General features: G+C 41.0%; 1 protein-coding gene across 7 annotated transcripts in view; it reads left to right on the top strand.

The window, feature by feature from the left end:
- The window catches only part of GNG12 (G protein subunit gamma 12), a 67,616-nt gene that overhangs the window by 13,574 nt on the left and 36,536 nt on the right, over positions 1-17,506 (top strand). For 6 of the 7 annotated variants that reach the window (XM_045028377.1, XM_045028375.1, XM_045028382.1 and 3 more), the window contains 2 exons: positions 13,722-13,780; positions 16,176-16,298. The gene's annotated coding sequence lies outside the window, so the exon portion shown is untranslated. Of the gene's footprint in view, positions 1-10,772; positions 10,845-13,721; positions 13,781-16,175; positions 16,299-17,506 lie in introns of those variants that run through there. The other variant, XM_045028381.1, reaches the window with a different exon arrangement.

Below are 17,506 nucleotides of genomic sequence, written 5' to 3'. Positions count from 1 at the left end.
CCACTTTTTATGTATTAATCCAGTGTATGTATTAATACCTGGGGGAGCAAACAACTGTGCATATCTCTCTATCAGTGTTATAGAAGGTGAACAATTTATGAGTTTACCCTGTATAAGCTTTATACAGGGTAAAAGGGATTTATTTGGGTTTAGACCCCATTGGGAGTTGGGCATCTGAGTGTTAAAGGCAGGAACACTTCTGTTAGCTGCTTTCAGGTAAACCTGCAGCTTTGGGGCAAGTAATTCAGACCCTGGGTCTGGCTCAGCAAGACAGGGTGCTGGAGTCCCAAGCTGGCAGGGAAGGCAGGGGTAGAAGTAGTCTTGACACATCAGGTGGCAGCTCCCAAGAGGGTTTCTGTGATCCAACCCATCACACCCACACTCTTGACCAATATGCTGCTCGCTCTCATTAATCCGTCATGAGTGGCAGTGGAGTTATTCCTTAAACTACAAAGGCAAGAGGAGTTCGACATTGATCTTGCCACATGTAGTAGCTATGACACGAGATTGCTGGTGGCATTCACAAAGGAGCTGACCGCAGCGGAACACCGCTTTTGAGCTCGGGAAACAAGCACTGAGTGGTGGGATCACATCGTTATGCACATCTGGGATGATGAGCAGTGGCTGCAGAACTTTCGGATGAGGAAAGCCACATTCATGGGACTGTGTGATGAGCTTGCTCCAGCCCTGTGGCACAAGGACACGAGAATGAGCTGCTCTGCCATTGGAGAAGCATGTGAAAATTTCACTGTAGAAGCTGGCTACTCCAGACTGCTTTCAATTGGTCGCTAACCAGTTCAGAGTGGGAAAGTCGACCGATGGACTTGTGTTGACGGAAGTGTGCAGGGCCATTAATCACATCCTGCTCTGAAAGACTGTGACTCTGGGCAACATGTGTGACATTGTGGATGCCTTTGCACAAATGGGCTTCCCTAACTGCAGAGGGGTGATAGATAGCGCACACATTCCAATTCTGGCACCAGACCACCTAGCCATAGAGTACATTAATCGGAAAGGGTATTTCTCTATGGTTCTCCAGGCGCTTGTGGATCACCGTGAGCGTTTCATGGACATTAATGCAGGCTGATCCGGAGAGGTGCATAACGCACACATCTTTTGGAACACTAACCTGTTCAGGAAGCTTCAAGCAGGGACTTTCTTCCTGGACCAAAAGATCACCATAGGGGAAGTCAAAATGCCCATTGTGATCCTGGGAGACCCCACCTACCACTTAATGCCATGGCTTATGAGCCCAGGCACGGGGAACCTTGACAGCGGCAAGGAGAGGTTCAACAACAGGCTGAGCAAGTGCAGAATGAATGAGTGTGCTTTTGGATGTTTAAAGGCCCACTGGCGCTGTCTATGATGATACTCCTATGCTTATAGCTGTGTGCTGTATGCTCCATAATATTTGTGAACGGAAGGGTGAAAGCTTCACTCAGGGCTGGACCGTGGAGGCTCAGTGCCTGGAGCCTGAATTTGAACAGCCAGAGACCAGGGCTACTGGAGGGATTCCTTGAGGCAGCAATTTTAAGCTGAAAGCCACTAATATTTGTTGCTGTGCTTGGGATGCTAGGAGGTGATTATGATTGGTGCAGACAATGAACTATGAAGGTTTAAGAAAATTGCCTGTTGCTTTGCAGGGCTCTTTTTGCTTTCAGTTAATGGAATAAAGATTTTCCAACCAACATAATTATTTTATTTTAAAAACAACAACCTGAGGGGGGAGAGAGAGAGAGAGAGAGAGACAAACACATCAGCACTGTGGATGATATTGAGGGGGAGGGAGGGTCCCAGGAGGAGGTGAGATCCTGGGACGGTTAAAGATTTGTGTATGTCCAGGGATCATATGCAGCCTTGTCCTTTGGAGTTCAGTGTGGCAGGTACTGTACTTCAGCAGGGCCAAACTGTAGAAGGATGGGTGTTCAGTGTAGTGGATAGTGGGAGTTAGGTAGTACTTTGACTCAAAGGCCACCCCAACCACATCTCGGGGGCTAGACTGGATTGCTTTTATGCTGTAAAGTCCAGTATGATTGTTTCAGTTCTGCTTGTCTCCCACTCACTTGGCTGACCATCACTATGTCTCTGTCAGTGTTTCTCTCCCCTATCCTGCCTGTGCTTCCCACTGGTGTTTTTATCACCAAATTGTTTCAGGACCTGAATTTCACCCAGGCGTTAGTTGTGTTTTGGGAGCATTGGCGGCAGCAGCAGAAGTCCTTATAGGAGTCCTTGAGACAGTGGCAGAACATGAGAGGTCCAAATCCAATTGTTTTGCCAATACTACACCCAGGCTGCTGTAAGGGCCTTGTGTCATGCTGCGTGCCCTGGAATGGGACATCGTGGATCTTCATGGCAGCCTTGATGTTGGGAACCTGATATCCAAAATACGAGCCTCCAGAGCGCTTGCTGGAGAACATTGCAGGGAGCTCTGGTTTGGGCCCATTTCCCTCAGCTGCATGACATGAGAAATTTCTTTGGTTTGGAGAGGAATATTGCGGACTGTCAGCAGATTCACTGTCTCCAGCTGCCCAGGGCATGTCTGACATCTGATTCTGTGGAAATCCAGAAAGCATCTGTATCCTTCTGTGGTGCTTTGTACTCACTTGAGTCTTGTGACCATGCTGGCAGTGGTGGAGCTGCACCACGGGTTGCCCTGTCTCGGTAGTGAGGAACAACATCTGGAGCCCTTCTGTCCTTGCAGGAGCTCTGTGGTCCAGCAGCTCTCTACAGGCAAAGCCTCAGGAATAGATGGGCTGTTGTCTACATTTTATAAATATTTCTAGGATCTTATTGGTCCTGATATTTTCCTGAGTGGTTTCTGGAGTGCTTCCAGGGGAAGGAGCTGTCCCTCAGTTGTCATGGGGTAGTAATTACCCTGCTGCCCAAGAAATGGGACCTTCATGATGTGCAGTACTGGAGACCTATTTCCCTTCTCTTTCCCAATTACAAGATCCTGTTCTATCCTATTTGGATGCAGTTTCATTTTTTCCTCAATTGTTCCCATTTGATTAATCTTTTTGGTTTTTTTGCGGTAGCTTTTCAATGGCTGGGAACTGTTTTTCTCCAAACTTGAGTTTATTCTGGGAGTGCAATACACAGCCTGTTTTTGGTTTTTGTTTGTTTGGGTTTTTTTTTGTTTTTTTTATTATAATAATAATAATAATTATTATTATTATTATTTTGGTGTGTGCTGGTGTTACTGTATCAGGCCAAACTGGTCATTCTGAACTTTCCCAAGGACAAAGTGATGGGGGTAAAGGGGTGTGATGTGCTGGAGTTGTTCTGCATGCTGATCGTTGCCTGGGCTGTGGGTTTGCTACCTTTTATAAGCTCACTTTGAAGTCTGGATATGTTTTGATTGACCTGACGTATTAATAATGTCTTGAGCAAACTTGATTCTGGTGACACCATAGTGATCCATGTGTAATGTTTGTTTGGGGTGCGTTTATTGCTATTTATTCCTTTCTTTATGTATATTTAACATATTTAATGACATTTTGAATATATTTAAATGTGATTTATTTTACAGTGAATAAAGGTGTTGTTCACATCTCTCCTCCCCCTCTCCCCTACCCTTCTCCTGCCCCAGACCTAAAGACCTTCCGGAATCCTGACAAACATTTCTTGGAAACGGATTGATTTATTTCAGAGTAGCAGCCGTGTTAGTCTGTATCTGCAAAAAGAACAGGAGTACTTGGGGCACCTTAGAGACTAACAAATTTATTTCAGCATGAGCTTTCGTGAGCTACAGCTCACTTCTTCGGATGCATAGAATGGAACACACAGACAGGAGATATTTATACATACAGAGAACATGAAAAGGTGGAAGTATGCATACCAACGGGAAGAGTCTAATCAATTGAGATGAGCTATCATCAGCAGGAGAAAGAAAACTTTTGAAGTGATAATTAAGATGACCCATAGAAGGTGTGAGGAGAACTTAACATAGGGAAATAGATTCAATTAGTGTAATGACCCAACCATTCACAGTCTCTGTTTATTCCTATGTTTAGTTCTCCTCACACCTTCTATCACTTCAAAAGTTTTTTTTCTCCTGCTGATGATAGCTCATCTCAATTGATTAGACTCTTCCTGTTGGTATGCATACTTCCACCTTTTCATGTTCTCTGTATGTATAAATATCTCCTGTCTGTGTGTTCCATTCTATGCATCCGAAGAAGTGAGCTGTAGCTCACGAAAGCTCATGCTGAAATAAATTTGTTAGTCTCTAAGGTGCCACAAGCACTCCTGTTCTTTTTGATTGATTTATGGAGATTAAACTGATACATCTGCACAAAACATTCTGGTTTCAATGAAAACCTATTTTGCTGAAATGACAATGTTCTGACTGGCTCTAAGTTCTGAATAGGCACAGAACCTGCCCAGAGGTCTTTCTCACTGGTGCAGTTTATATGCAGATTTGGCAAAAAAAACAATGCATTGGTTCACACTCACTCCACATTTGGAAGGTTTTGTTCTTTGCCATAAGTGCTAGAAATTTAATTAAAAAACAATATAATTTTTCATTTTTTATTAATTGACACTAGGAGTTCATGCGAGAGGTCCTAAACAAGCCATTGTTTCTCTTGGAAGTACAGCAAGTCTTCTTGGCAGAGTGAAAAGGACCAGTCGTCACCTACATAACTGAATGGCACAGAGCACATTTTCTTCCTTTTAGCCATTTCTTAAAACATATTAAAGACGACTAGGGGGAAAACCTCTAACCAATCAAAAGGACATAAATATAGTGGTTTGAATGTGTCCTTCAACCCATGTAAATTTGTTGTATCAACTATCTGATGCCACATCACAGTGAAAATTAGGGTGGCTGCATGAGCTAGAAACGCAGAGCAGAAATGCCAAAAATCTTCTCATACAGATTTCTAATGTTATGTACCATGTTATCTATGCACCATTCACTTTTGTTGGTCACGCCTATCAGTTAATAGTGCTAAGAAACAAATCCATTAGTATCAGGTTGATGTTGCCCAAGGGTGCAGAAATAATGGCAAAGGAGAAGAACAAGTGGTTACTTGGAGATCATAGCAAATGGGCTCCATTCATGAGATATAAATACTGTCCTTTTGTACTCTGTGCACATGGACTAACAAAATAAAAAAGCAAATTATATGGAATGGCTCAGAGAGAGACTTCAGTGTGTAAAGTCTCTTATTACTTCAGCCTTTGCTACACAGTTTCTCAGTGTTGTCTAGTATTTTCTGTAACAACAGCTGAACTGTGTGATGAATTCTAAGTTATGGCACAATGAGAATTAAAGATGGCTCCAAACTCCAGATCTGAACATCTTTGAGTTTTGGGAAATTTCAGATCCAAGTCAAAACTTTGAAGCTTAGATTCCTCTTTAATTGGAACTTTTAAGAATCACAGGCACATTCAGGTAAAATTTACCTGAATGTGCCTGTGGTTCTTAAAAGGAATCTAAGCTTCAAAGTCTTGACATGAATCTGAAATTTCCCAAAATTCACTTGCTTAGTAGCATACTGTACTTCCCAGGTGAGTGCCATCTACTTCTGCACAAAAATTGATATTATTTATTACATAGGTATTTAAATACGTGTCCGAAATGTATGAGAGACTCTGCGGGAGGAAAGAGTGATGTTTCAGATTTTTGTGGAGGGCAGTGGAAAGTATGAGACAAGCATTCTATTGTTTCCTAGTCTAATGGAAATACTTGATACCTAAATTGCTTTTTGAATGTTCACAGCAGTGTTCAGACTTTCCTATCTCACTGGGATATTGTAAAGACTGGTGAAAGTATATATCATTTTATAGATGCGGAAACTGGGAAATAGAAGTATTACATGAATTGGTTATAGTACACCAATGGCAGGCCATGATTTGTTTGAGTTCCTGGGTCCTAACCCTGTGCTCATTCCTGTAGATTATATTCTCACCTAATAAAGAAGAGTAAGGGGTTTTTGTTTTTTTTTTAAGTTTTTAGGTTTAAGTCTCCAGTATTATTCAAATATTAAAGAAGCAAGCTGCTTTTTTGACAGTGTGACAGAGAGCCAAAGTTCAAAATTTCCTCCATCATTTTCAAGCACTGGAATCAGCCTTTCATAAATGTTGTTAGGTAAATTCTGTTCCTTTAAAAAAAAAAATAAAGGCTTTGGTTAATTTCACAGTTAAATGAACTACTAGGAAATTAATCAAAATATTTTTTAAAACTAGAAGCTCTACTTCACAATTGTTTTGAAAGGCTTAGATTTTCAGTGCTTGCAAATGGTAAAGTAGATTCTCTGACTATATGCTGCATCAACAGATTTGAGCCACCTTTTGGGATTGGTACTGAAATGGCAGCCCCCAGTGAGTAGAAAAGCAGCGCCCATACTGAAGTAGCATTGGGTATTTATAAAAGCTTTTGGAACATGTTTTTAAAAATACCTTCATGACTTACTAAATATTTATTTAAGTATCTGTTGTGTTATGACTAAATCGTTCAAGATTTCCTGTTAGTTGTCACTGTTTTGGAAGTGGTTTAAACTAAACTGGAAAAAGGCACTCTAATTGTGAAATAAGAGAATCCACACATGGAGTTATTCTGGAATAGTTATCTTGTGTTAAATTCACACCCTCCTTTACTCCAGATTTAGCTTTCATGTGTAGACATGCCCTTACTACCTATATTGATGTATATCTGTAATTTTGCCTCAAGTAGTTTTTATGCAGCTGTACTGTAACTTGCATATTTGCTTTTTAAAGTTACTCTGGACTACAATCATTCCCTTTGTTTCTGTAAGTGAAGGGAACCTCAGTCAGATGGATCTGTCATGAAGGGCAGAAAAGGGGAGAGAAACTTCAGGATTCTTCTTGAAATAGTTCTGTTGACAGTGGGGCTACATATGGATCTTCATAGATACACTAAGCCCCTCAGTTTATGCACAGCTGCTCCGCTGGCTCATCCTCCTATAACCATGTTGCCATGTGCCATCAGGTAATTTCCCCCACCAGCTGCTCAGTAGCAGCCACAGAGAGGCCTGGAAAGAGTTAACGTGGTTTGAGGCAACATGTACTCCTATTCATACAGTCACAGGGTCAGCAGAAGTGGAGGATGTGGAAAGTAGGTGCTTCCTTTCTCTGTCCTCTCCCTAAAACCTAAAAAATAAAAAAAAAATCTGGAGTCCCAAGTCTCAGAACTGTAGGGGAGAGCTTCTACTATGCCAGAGGAAGAGATGGAGTAGAGGTGTCAATCTTACAGCACCATTGCCTCATTTCCTGCCCCCCCCCCATGTGTGGGTTTACTCTGAAAGCTTCACAAGAAAATCTTTTGGGGAGGGGAGCTTTATTAGGGGAGTTCTGCCCTGCTTTCTATATCACAGTTATACTAGTAGTGGTTTTTAATCACTGGTTGATTTGATAAGAACTTTGAATTATTACATTTTTGGAGTGGAAAATGGCCATTAATTTATGGCAGTATTTATTTGTATATTTATTTAAACTGAAAATTCCCTACCATGCTCATTATTCAAAATATATATGGCAACTTGTGTAGCTAAACTCTCTGTACATACTACCGGTTATGTGATTTTGGTAATGCCAGATTAATTCCTGAAGTATCTGTTTCTTTGTCATTACATTAGTGATTTCCTTTGTTTTTCCTCAGCTTTCAGAAAGCAGATAAAGATTGCTTGCTAAAGATTTGAAGCCGAAGCCCAGGAGAGAGAGAGTACAAGTGACTTGTTGCAATTCAGCAATCTTTGGGTTTTTTGGGGGTTTTTTTTGGTTTTTTATTTATTTATTTATTTATTTTACTGCAAACAATAATTTTGAGTTTTGCTAGTCAACGTTTTTTGCCTTCGATACTGAATTAATGGCATTTTTATTGTTCTTTGTTAATTATATTGGGCTATATTGTACCCGGTCACCCCGGGAGATGGAACCCCTAGGGTGGGAACACCAAGAGCCCAGGAAACTCAGCAAGGTTTTGTGTACACATAGCTTTGGGTGATTATTCCCTCTTCAGTAAGGTGGTTTTGGGGGCTATGAGGCGGGAGTATTCCAAACATCACGTCTCTGCCCAGAGGTTCAGCCTCTCTGCATTTTTCCAGGCTCCCTTTTAGGGAATTTTCTGACTCATTTTACACTTCTTAGCTCTTCTGCTCACTTCTTCAGAGAGAATGAGTAGCAGGGCCATTCGTTTTTACAGTTGAGTATGTAAGGCTCTGTCTACATTACAGACCTTACAGGGACAGCTGTACCACTGTAAGGTCTGTAATATATCCGCTCTATGACAGCAGGAGAGAGCTCACCCGTAGGCATAATTAAGCCACCACCACCAAGTAGTAGTAGCTATGTCGGTGGCAGATGCTGTCCATAGCCAGCACTTTTACCGACAAAAGTTTTATCAGTCAGGCATGTGTTTTTGTTTTTTTGTTTTTGTTTTTTCCTCCACACCCTGGCCGACAAAAGTTTTGCTGACAAAAGTGCTGGTGTAGACAAAGCCTAAGTCTTTAAAAGTTTGCTTTAAAATGTATCGTGCTCTCACAAGTATACACAATTAAGTGTCAGTTTATTGAGTAAAAAGGATTCAAGCAAGAAAAACAGTTGGTCTACTACATTCTAAACCTTTTCATCCTTAACATGTTAGCATTATATTTAACATTTTTTTTTAAATGCTAGCTGGAGGAGAGAGTTATGTATCTGTTTTTAGTTTAATAGTCAGTACTTATGCATCATTCTACTTCTGATGTGCTGGAAACTTGTTTTACATTTCATGCACAGCAATAAGTGTAAATCTTTAGCTAATTATATTAAACTGTCAGTCACCAGACTGAGCCATGGCTCTGCTCCAGCTCTCCAATGGCACTGGCACAGGCTTCTTGTTTTAATTGCAAAAAATTCAGACAGTTCCCCAGATCCTATGGCTTCTTTCAGTTCTGGTAATGAATAATCTGTTCCTCATCTACATTTTCAATGTAATAGTCACCAAGTGTGTGTAGTATACATCCTGTGTTTTTTGATGGAGGGCATCTACATTGGGCTATAAAGGGTTATATATGAAAAAGCTCTTTTTTTACACTTTGTACACGCTTAAGTGAAGACGCTTCTATGCCGACAGGAGATCTTCTATCGGCATATTTAATTCACCTCGCTATGTCAATGGGAGGAGCTCTCCTGATGACATAGCACTGTCTGCACTGGGGGTTAGGTCGACATAACTGCTTCACTCAGGGTTCTGGATTTTTCACACTTCTGAACGACGTAGTTATAGTGATCCAAGTCTGTAGTGGAGACCTGGCCTAAGAAGAGAATAACATATCAGTACTGATAATAAATACACACATAAAATTACATACATAACTTGCAGTATATGACTGGTACTGAAAGATATCTTGAAGCACATTATAATTAACTCTGGAAAAAATAACATTCTCATTCTTTTACAGAACTATTTCAATATATGTTACTGAAAAAGTACTAATTATGCCTGGCTCTACATGCATAACTTCTGGGATCAAATCAATATGAGCATAAAGAATTAATGAAAATGTTATTTGTAACCTTTTTGTAATATAGTCCTCGTTAGTAAAAGTTTCATTACTTTTTGTATTTGACCACGCTCTGTTATCCAAAGCATTATTGACAAGGTATGAAAGTGCCACATTAGTCTTCAGTTAATTTGACACCCAGGTTTGTTTACCCAAATAAAGAAAAGATCTAGTCATTCATGTGGTGGCGCACAACTTTTTCTTTTATTTTCGATTGAGGCCTCAGCTAAATTATACTTCTGAATCATACCTGCTCCCATTACCTTTCTTTCAAGATCAATGACTTTATTAAATCACGATCTCCTAACAGCTGTGATTAAGTCTTAGTTTTAAGTTTAAATTAATCTTCAGTGAAGCAAACATTTGAGATTGATGTTAAATACAATATCAGGTAATCATACCCAAAATTCACCATTCTTGCAGTAGTGAACATTGGTTGCAATGAAATCCAATGGATCTTAGATCTCCAAGACTCTCTGAGAGCTCTTTTCTGGGATCATGGGACTTTAGAGGAAACTGGGACTGCAAGGGCATGTCTATGCTGCAATAAAACACCCGTGGCTGGCCTATGTCAGCAGGCTCACAGGGCCTCTGGCTGCGAGGCTATATAATTGTAGTACACATTAACTCACTTAAATTCGTCCCAGTTAACATTGTTTCATTGTTACGTTGCTGATCAGTTAGAGGACATACTTGCTTAAAGTTGCGCAATGCTCCCTTATAACGTCGTTTGGCAGCTGCCTGCTTTGTCCACAGCTTGCAGAAACAGCAGCCCATTGGAGCTAGCTGGTGGGGGCTTGGAACCAGGGTGGACAGGCAGCCCCCCTGTCAGCTCCCTGCTCCCCTAAGTTCCCTGTGTGGCAGCCGCCCAGCAGGCTATCAATTGATGGCAATTCAGCTGTCCCTCTCCCCACTGACCTGTGCTGCTCCTGCCCTCTGCTGCTCCCCGGAGCCTCCTGCTTGCTGTGCTGGGGGTGGGGGGCGGAGGCGGGAAGAGGGGGGCTAATATCAGCATGTCCCCCTCCCCCTGCTCTTGCACCCTGCTTACCCCTTCTCCATAGAGCAGGGTGGGGACATGACAGGGCTCAGAATGGAGGGAGCTTGCTGTCCGCAGCTGCTGTCTCAACTTCCTGATCTACTTAAAAAGACAATGTACTTAGAGTGGTGTCAGGGTACCTAAAGGGGCAATGTGCATTTCTCTCTCACAGGGTGTGTGTCTCTGTCTGCCGTGCTGTCTCCCCTCCCTCCATTCGTACTGCCTGCTAGAGTGTGGGGCTACATTAAGAACGTGTTAACTCTTGAAGACTCAGCCGAATGCTAGTTCATCATTTAGCAGTAAGGCATTCCCTGGGAAATATCCCACCCTCTTCCACCCTCTGACTTCATCACCTCAACCAAGCTTCACAATCATCATTGCTGTGTACAGTTTAAAACTTTGTGTGTCTGTGTGTGTGTGGGGGGGCGTTGGTTATATATATATATATATATATATAAACCTAAACACGCCCCCCCCTTACATTAATTCTTAGGGGGAAATTGGATTCGCTTAACATAGTTTCGCTTAAAGTTGCATTTTTCAGGAACATAACTACAATGTTAAGCAAGGAGTTACTGTATAAATTTCTGGACTTGGGCTGGAGCTTGAGCTCTGGGACTCTCCCACCTCACAGGGTCCCACTACCTGGGCGTGGCTGGAGCCCAGATTTCTACACTGCAATTTTATAGCCCCTCAGCCTTGTGAGCTTGCTGATACAGGCCAGCTGCAGGTGTTTTATTGCAGTATAGACATACCCTAAGGCTTTGTCTACAGTCTAGCATTTCTCAAATATGACTGCATGTGGCCACTACGGGCTTTTTGTGCGGCCACAGATTCCTAGGCAATGATGGGGAAGGAGGCAAAGCAGTGTTAACAAACATACAGATATCACTTTTCACAGAAACAGACTTGTTAGCTAGCAAGTCTTTAAAAAAAAAAAAAAAGTGTAAGCAACAACAACAACAACAAAACAAGGATGTCCAAATCACATTTGTTTCTATTCTGTTTAGGTCCAGTAAAGAGTCGAGACGACTGTACATTATTATTGAGTCTGCAATAAAAATCTACATAAATGAATTATGATTTGGACTTGTATGTGTGCATTTTTTTCTTTAAAGTTAATTAAGTATTTTAGGAAAAATTGTCAGAATGGCACCACCAAAAAATTTCTTGAGACCTCCTGGTCTAGACGAGGATTTAAGGGAATGTTAGATGTTAACCAGTACCTTTTAATTAACGTATTTGAAAATCTTTAGCGTAGACAAAACATTGCATACTCCTAATATGGGTTAAAATGGCATTAAAACTTAGGTTCACCACTTCAACCTGACCGGTTTAGCGTGTGTTACAGGCAGTGTGCCTTGTTTACACTAGGCAGCTAGAATGGGTTCGCTAACACCGTCTAGCAATGTACTTTTAAATCTTAGGTTAGACAAAGCCAGTAAACCTTCCACCTTCTCTAGGAACTCAGCTTTGGGAGCAGTGAGCTTCAGAAAGCGCAAATTTTTATGCATCTAAAAATTTTGATTTCCTTAACCCTCTATCAACGTTTTATTACAACTACTACTACTCCTTTAAAAAACAAACAAACAAAAAAACCACGATAGTGAGTGCAGCAACTTGCCAAGAACATTACACCAAAAGCAAAGGGAGAAGAATTATACCCATGATCCTTAGTTATGATGTGAGAAAACAAAAAATATGTAAAACACTCTAAAAAGGTTTCTCTCCCAATTATTTAAATCATGATTTTCTCACTGATGATGCCTGAAACCAACCTTTCTCTCTTCTCCAGGATGCCTGAAACTGACCTTTCACTCTTCCATTGCTTGTGCACTGAGGTTTATTGGCTCTGCTCTGACAGTGCAGAAAAATTATTTCTAGGTTTCTAGCTAGAAGTGTTTCTACTCTGTTCTAGCATACACTTTTATTGTGCACTTACGCATTTTTCTTTGATTTAAAAATAATCTCTCCCAAAATGAAAAATTAATATAATTTTTTTGTTCTACACATTAAACCGTATGAAAATCTTTTAGCCAAAAGCTTAAATTTTTTGCTCATTTTTATCATAATATTTAAAGTGAGACTGAATATGTAATAAAAAGAATATGTGGTAGGGGAGTGAGTAGCTTGATTGTTGCTAAAGGCCTGATGCTGGGAGGGGCTGAGATTCTCTTTACAATTATGTTCAATAGTCAATAAACAGGAGCAGGAAAAGGGATGAAATCCTGACCCTGTTGTAGTGAATGGGAGTTCAGCTATTGACTTCAATGGGGGCCAGAGTTTCAGACACTGAGGCTACGTGTACAACACAGAGCCTATGCTTGCATAGCTGTGTTGGCTAATATCCTAATATAGATTCAGTGAACACCCAAAGAAGGACTATTTCTACTAGTGCAGGAACACCACTGCCTCAAACGATGTTAGCTACCTTGACAGAAGCACTCTTCTGTCAACAGAGCTGTCTCTACACTGGGTGTTTTCTGAGCATAGCTGTCAAACGGGCGTGACTTTTTTCACAACCTTGACTGATGTAGCTATGCCAAAAAGTAGACCAAGCTCCAGTTGACTTTTCAAAGAGGTCTGGGTTCAGATCATTTTTCAGAATTATAGAAGTACTATTATTTTTTATGATTGCTTTAGTGTCACCTATATGCTATGCACTTCAAACACAAGATGCCGTTCCTGCCCCATAGGGCGCTCAGTTGGAAAAGACAAGAAAAGTATGAAGAGTTGGGAGATAAATAATCCTTCCTATGTTTTATCTGTTAAGTAGATACCATGTATGCTCACTGGCCCTCTTCTAGCCATTATCTGTTGGCTAGATAAATCTGTTCTGGTTTCTTGTAGACATAACAGTAGAAGTTGGTCTGGAGCAGAGATGTAAAACTGTTCTTCTTGGCGGCTTCTTTGGGACTTCCTGATTTTTTTTCACTCATCTTTGGGAAAACTTCCTGTGCTGTGGCCATAGCCGCTACTGGGTTTATGCTTTGGGAGGTGAATACAGCGTGTGTGGGGTGTTTTGTTTTTTTTTAATTTGTTTTTTATTTTGCCTGTTTATAAGGAAACTTTCAAAATATTGTAGTCTTTGTAATAAGAAATGTTAGTGTTCGATTCTAATCTTTGGCTTTCTTATACTATGGGTTTATCTATATTTTAATTTTACTGTGTTACAGATTTACTACTCTGATTAAACCTGAACAAGCTGGGACAAGTGGAAAGACTGCTTGTCTAGGTAAGTTTCCAGCACACACCCTTTTCTGTCTTTGATTGCAAAATATACAAAGGCATGATATTCAATTTCTCAAACCAAGTTGCCTTAATTTTACTCTGGAGTAAAATAAATAAAATCAGCATTTATATTTGGCTCTGAATTTGAACATTCTTGTTGCTCTGGAATAAATTGCGTATCCTACTTGGTTGGGAGGCAATAGTAGCGACTGAATCTCTTTTTATTATGAAGAACCTACTAAACAAATTAAATGTATTGGATGTTCATTCTTTCCTCATATTTTTCCATGCTTTTATCTTCTCTAATTTCTCCATTTTCTTCTGTTCCTTTCTCATCTGTCTTTTCCCTTGCTTCAGCCTTTTTCATCTTCCTTCCTTCCTTCCTTAGTTATTCCCTTATGTCTTTCCTCTGCAAAATATCCTCTCACACATCCACTCTCAATCCTTTTTCTCCCTTTTGCTCTGCCACAATCATCCCTAATGCCCAGCAACAGTCCAGTGCTTACAAGGTGTAGGGGAGGTGAACAGAAGCATGGATGGCACTTCCAAGTCTAGGTCAGTAACTGCCTGCATGACAGCCAAGCTTCCTGTAGACTTGCCATTTGCAGCAGCGCTCAGAGTCTCAGACTCTGCTCACATCTGATTGTACAGCCTTGTCTGTGCTATGCAAACTTTCTAAAAACTTTCCACGATAATTAACACTTGTTTAGCTTCACTGGTGTTAGCATATTAGGAAACTTGGTATAGGTGGGCTGCTGACATCTTTAACATAGTGTCATAACTCTTCTCAGAGCAGCTCTAATCAACACTTGTTTGTTAATAATAATTAATCATAAAAGAATCAGCCGCAGCTGGTATCCCATCCATACTAAGACTTCCAGTGATGCTAACACTAGTGGAGCTGAACAGATGTCAGCAATGATGGGAAACTTTAGGAAGATTTCCATAGAATAGGCAAGGGCCTATGTCTGAGGAAGAGCTGGCTCATAGGGTTGCTGATTGTGAGGCTTAATTGAGTGGGGATATGATCACGCGATAAATCTGTGGATGGTCCCTGAAGTGCGCACATGTTTCCCAGCTCACTGTCAGTTCCAAAAATTCAGTTATCTATCCAGTCTACTGGGGTTTACAAAAATCAAGACTAAACAATATCTTCTCTAAAACCGACAGGGACTTTGTCAGTTTTCAGGGATACTTGGTTGCCCATTTATTTATAAAACCCTGAAACCGTGTGTTGTTAATTCACGTAAGTACAGGGTAGGTGTGATCATGGAGGACGAGAGTCAGTTTGTCTGATTTTCCTAAGGGGAAGTGGGTAGGCAGAAGTTGACAAATGATTTTTATTAGGGTACTATCTCGTGTGAAATGAAGCACTCAGATAATACAGTGATGGAGACCATATAAAAACCTAGATACATTATGCATTATGGACCGTACCTCCAAAACCAGCAGTGATGGCTGTTCGGGGGAGGCGGATGAGAGAGAGTGAGAGAGCATGCGCAGAAGCAGGCATGTCAGACATCTGATCAATACCAGTTCAGCCTGAATAAAAATGTAGTGACCTGGATTGTACTTCATTTTTCTGTGTGCTGCTCTGATGCCTGAATTTCAGGAGATAACGTCCCTGCTCCAGTGTTTTTAATGGTAATTTCTGAGTGTCATCTGCTACTTTGGATGGGGTTCTTCTCCTAAGCTGAGAAATGATGCTCCTTCTGGTCATAGGTGCCAACTTCTCCTGGTGCTGGTGGGTGCTTGCGTCCCGACTCCACACCTGCCCTGCCCTCTTCTGCCTGTGCCCCGCCCCCATTCCAACCCCTTCCCCAAAGTCCCCACCCCAACTCCGCCCCTTCCCTGCCCCTATTGGACCCCCTTCCCCAAATCCCCGCCTCCTCCCCTGAGTGTGCCATCTTCCCGCTCCTCCCCCATCCCTCCCACAGCTTGTTACAGGTGGCAAGCCTGGGAGGAGAAGCGGGGCCGCGGCACACTCAGGGGAGGAGGCGGAGGTGAACTAGGGAGGAGGGGAAGGGTGGGGAGCTTGACTGCTGGTCCACCAATTTTTCCCGTGAGTGCTTCAGCCACGGAGCACCCACGGAGTCGGCGCCTATGCTTCTGGTTTGCTCATTCAGTTTACTGGCAGTCCGTCAGTTGCAGATGACTTCCTGATTTGTGTCTGCTAAAATAAATTAATTTTGTTTGACAGTCTTGAAATATAACACTTCTTTCTATATGGGTTTCTCTTCCTTGTCACAGAACCAATAAAATGGTCAAAAATAAAATCTTTGATAAATTCATAAAACCTCGACTTTGCAGTTATGTAGTGCCTTCCAAACAAGGACCTTGAATACTCGACAAATAGCCCCCATCAACCCTTTCAAGTGGATGTTATCCCTGTTTTACAGGTTAAAGAATTTGCCCAAGGTAACACACCCACTGTGTGGCGGAGCTAGAAACCGAACACAGATCTCCTGACTCCTACTCCAGTGTTTTGACCACGGGACCATCTCTGCCCTACATGCTGTAAGGTAAGCTATTTTTGATGGAGAGAGAGACTTCTTTTTAGATGATCGGAAAACTTTCCAATTGTAGATTAGGCTGACAGCACCATCTGGAGTGTAATTGGTATGTTCCTTAGAGAAAGATTTAGAGAAATCTCACTATAATTTGAGGAGTACGAATTTTTCTTATAAATGACATTTTGTTGATATTACCTGAATGAGATAATTTACAGTGGTTTCAAAGTAACTAGGTCTAGGGGTCAACTTTCATTTTGATACTTATATTTACTGTAATGGTCTGAGTTTTCGGAATGTGATCAGTAAAAATGGAGGAGGGAAAAGACCTATTTTCTCCACTATTTGCATCTCCACCAAACAGTTGTGCTTGACAGAATTGCACATGCCATTCATCCCCCCCAGACATGCTAAAGGAGAGCTTGACCTTAAAAAGCCTAAATCACAGAAGTAGCTCTGTTAGTCAGTGGGACTACTTGCATAAGAGCTACTCTTGGGAGTAAGGCTTTGAAGAATCAGTCCTTAACTGAGTATCCAGTATGCTGAATCCTGTTGAGAAAATTAGAAGTAAATGCCTTATGCTTTCCTTCATTTCCTTACACCTTAGTAGGGTTTTTTATGCTGTTCAGGAATATAGCCAAACTAAAAGATAGGTGAAAATGGTGCTTAATTTTTTTTAAATGTACTCTCTCTGAATAATCTCTTGAAAGCAAGAATCTGAAAACTGTTTCCTTCTAAAAAGGGATCTCTCTCACTGTGCACATGCACTGAACTGATTGACTTTGGAAAAGTTACTATACCTCTGTGTGCCTCAGATTTTTCAATCTGTAATGTGGGGAACATGATACTTTTCCTTCATAAGTGTTTTGACATCCACAAATGAAAAATGCGATACAAGAGTTAAATGTTGTTGTGCTATTTATTATGGAAGTGGTTGTGAAATGTATTAATATACATCAGAATCTAAGCAAGATGTAAACGGGTATTCCAGTCCCATGCTTAAACCACTGACTTCAACTCTCTCTTGTATAAAACCATATCTCAGTTCATTTATTTCTGTTTCACTTTGCATACTGAAATTTACAGTCTTTTATACTGTACCGTACATATTATATTAGAGTGGAAATCCTTTTGGGATAATCATAGGACATATGAAAAATAATTAGTGCATGTAAAATTTTTCTATTAAACAGAAAATGGAAAAATCTTTAAAAGGTGCA

Source organism: Mauremys mutica, chromosome 8 (genome assembly GCF_020497125.1).
Source record: "Mauremys mutica isolate MM-2020 ecotype Southern chromosome 8, ASM2049712v1, whole genome shotgun sequence".
Lineage (NCBI taxonomy): Eukaryota > Metazoa > Chordata > Testudines > Geoemydidae > Mauremys > Mauremys mutica.
The sequence above is the reverse complement of the archived record's forward strand: the minus strand, read 5'-3'. Positions and strand labels throughout refer to the sequence as shown.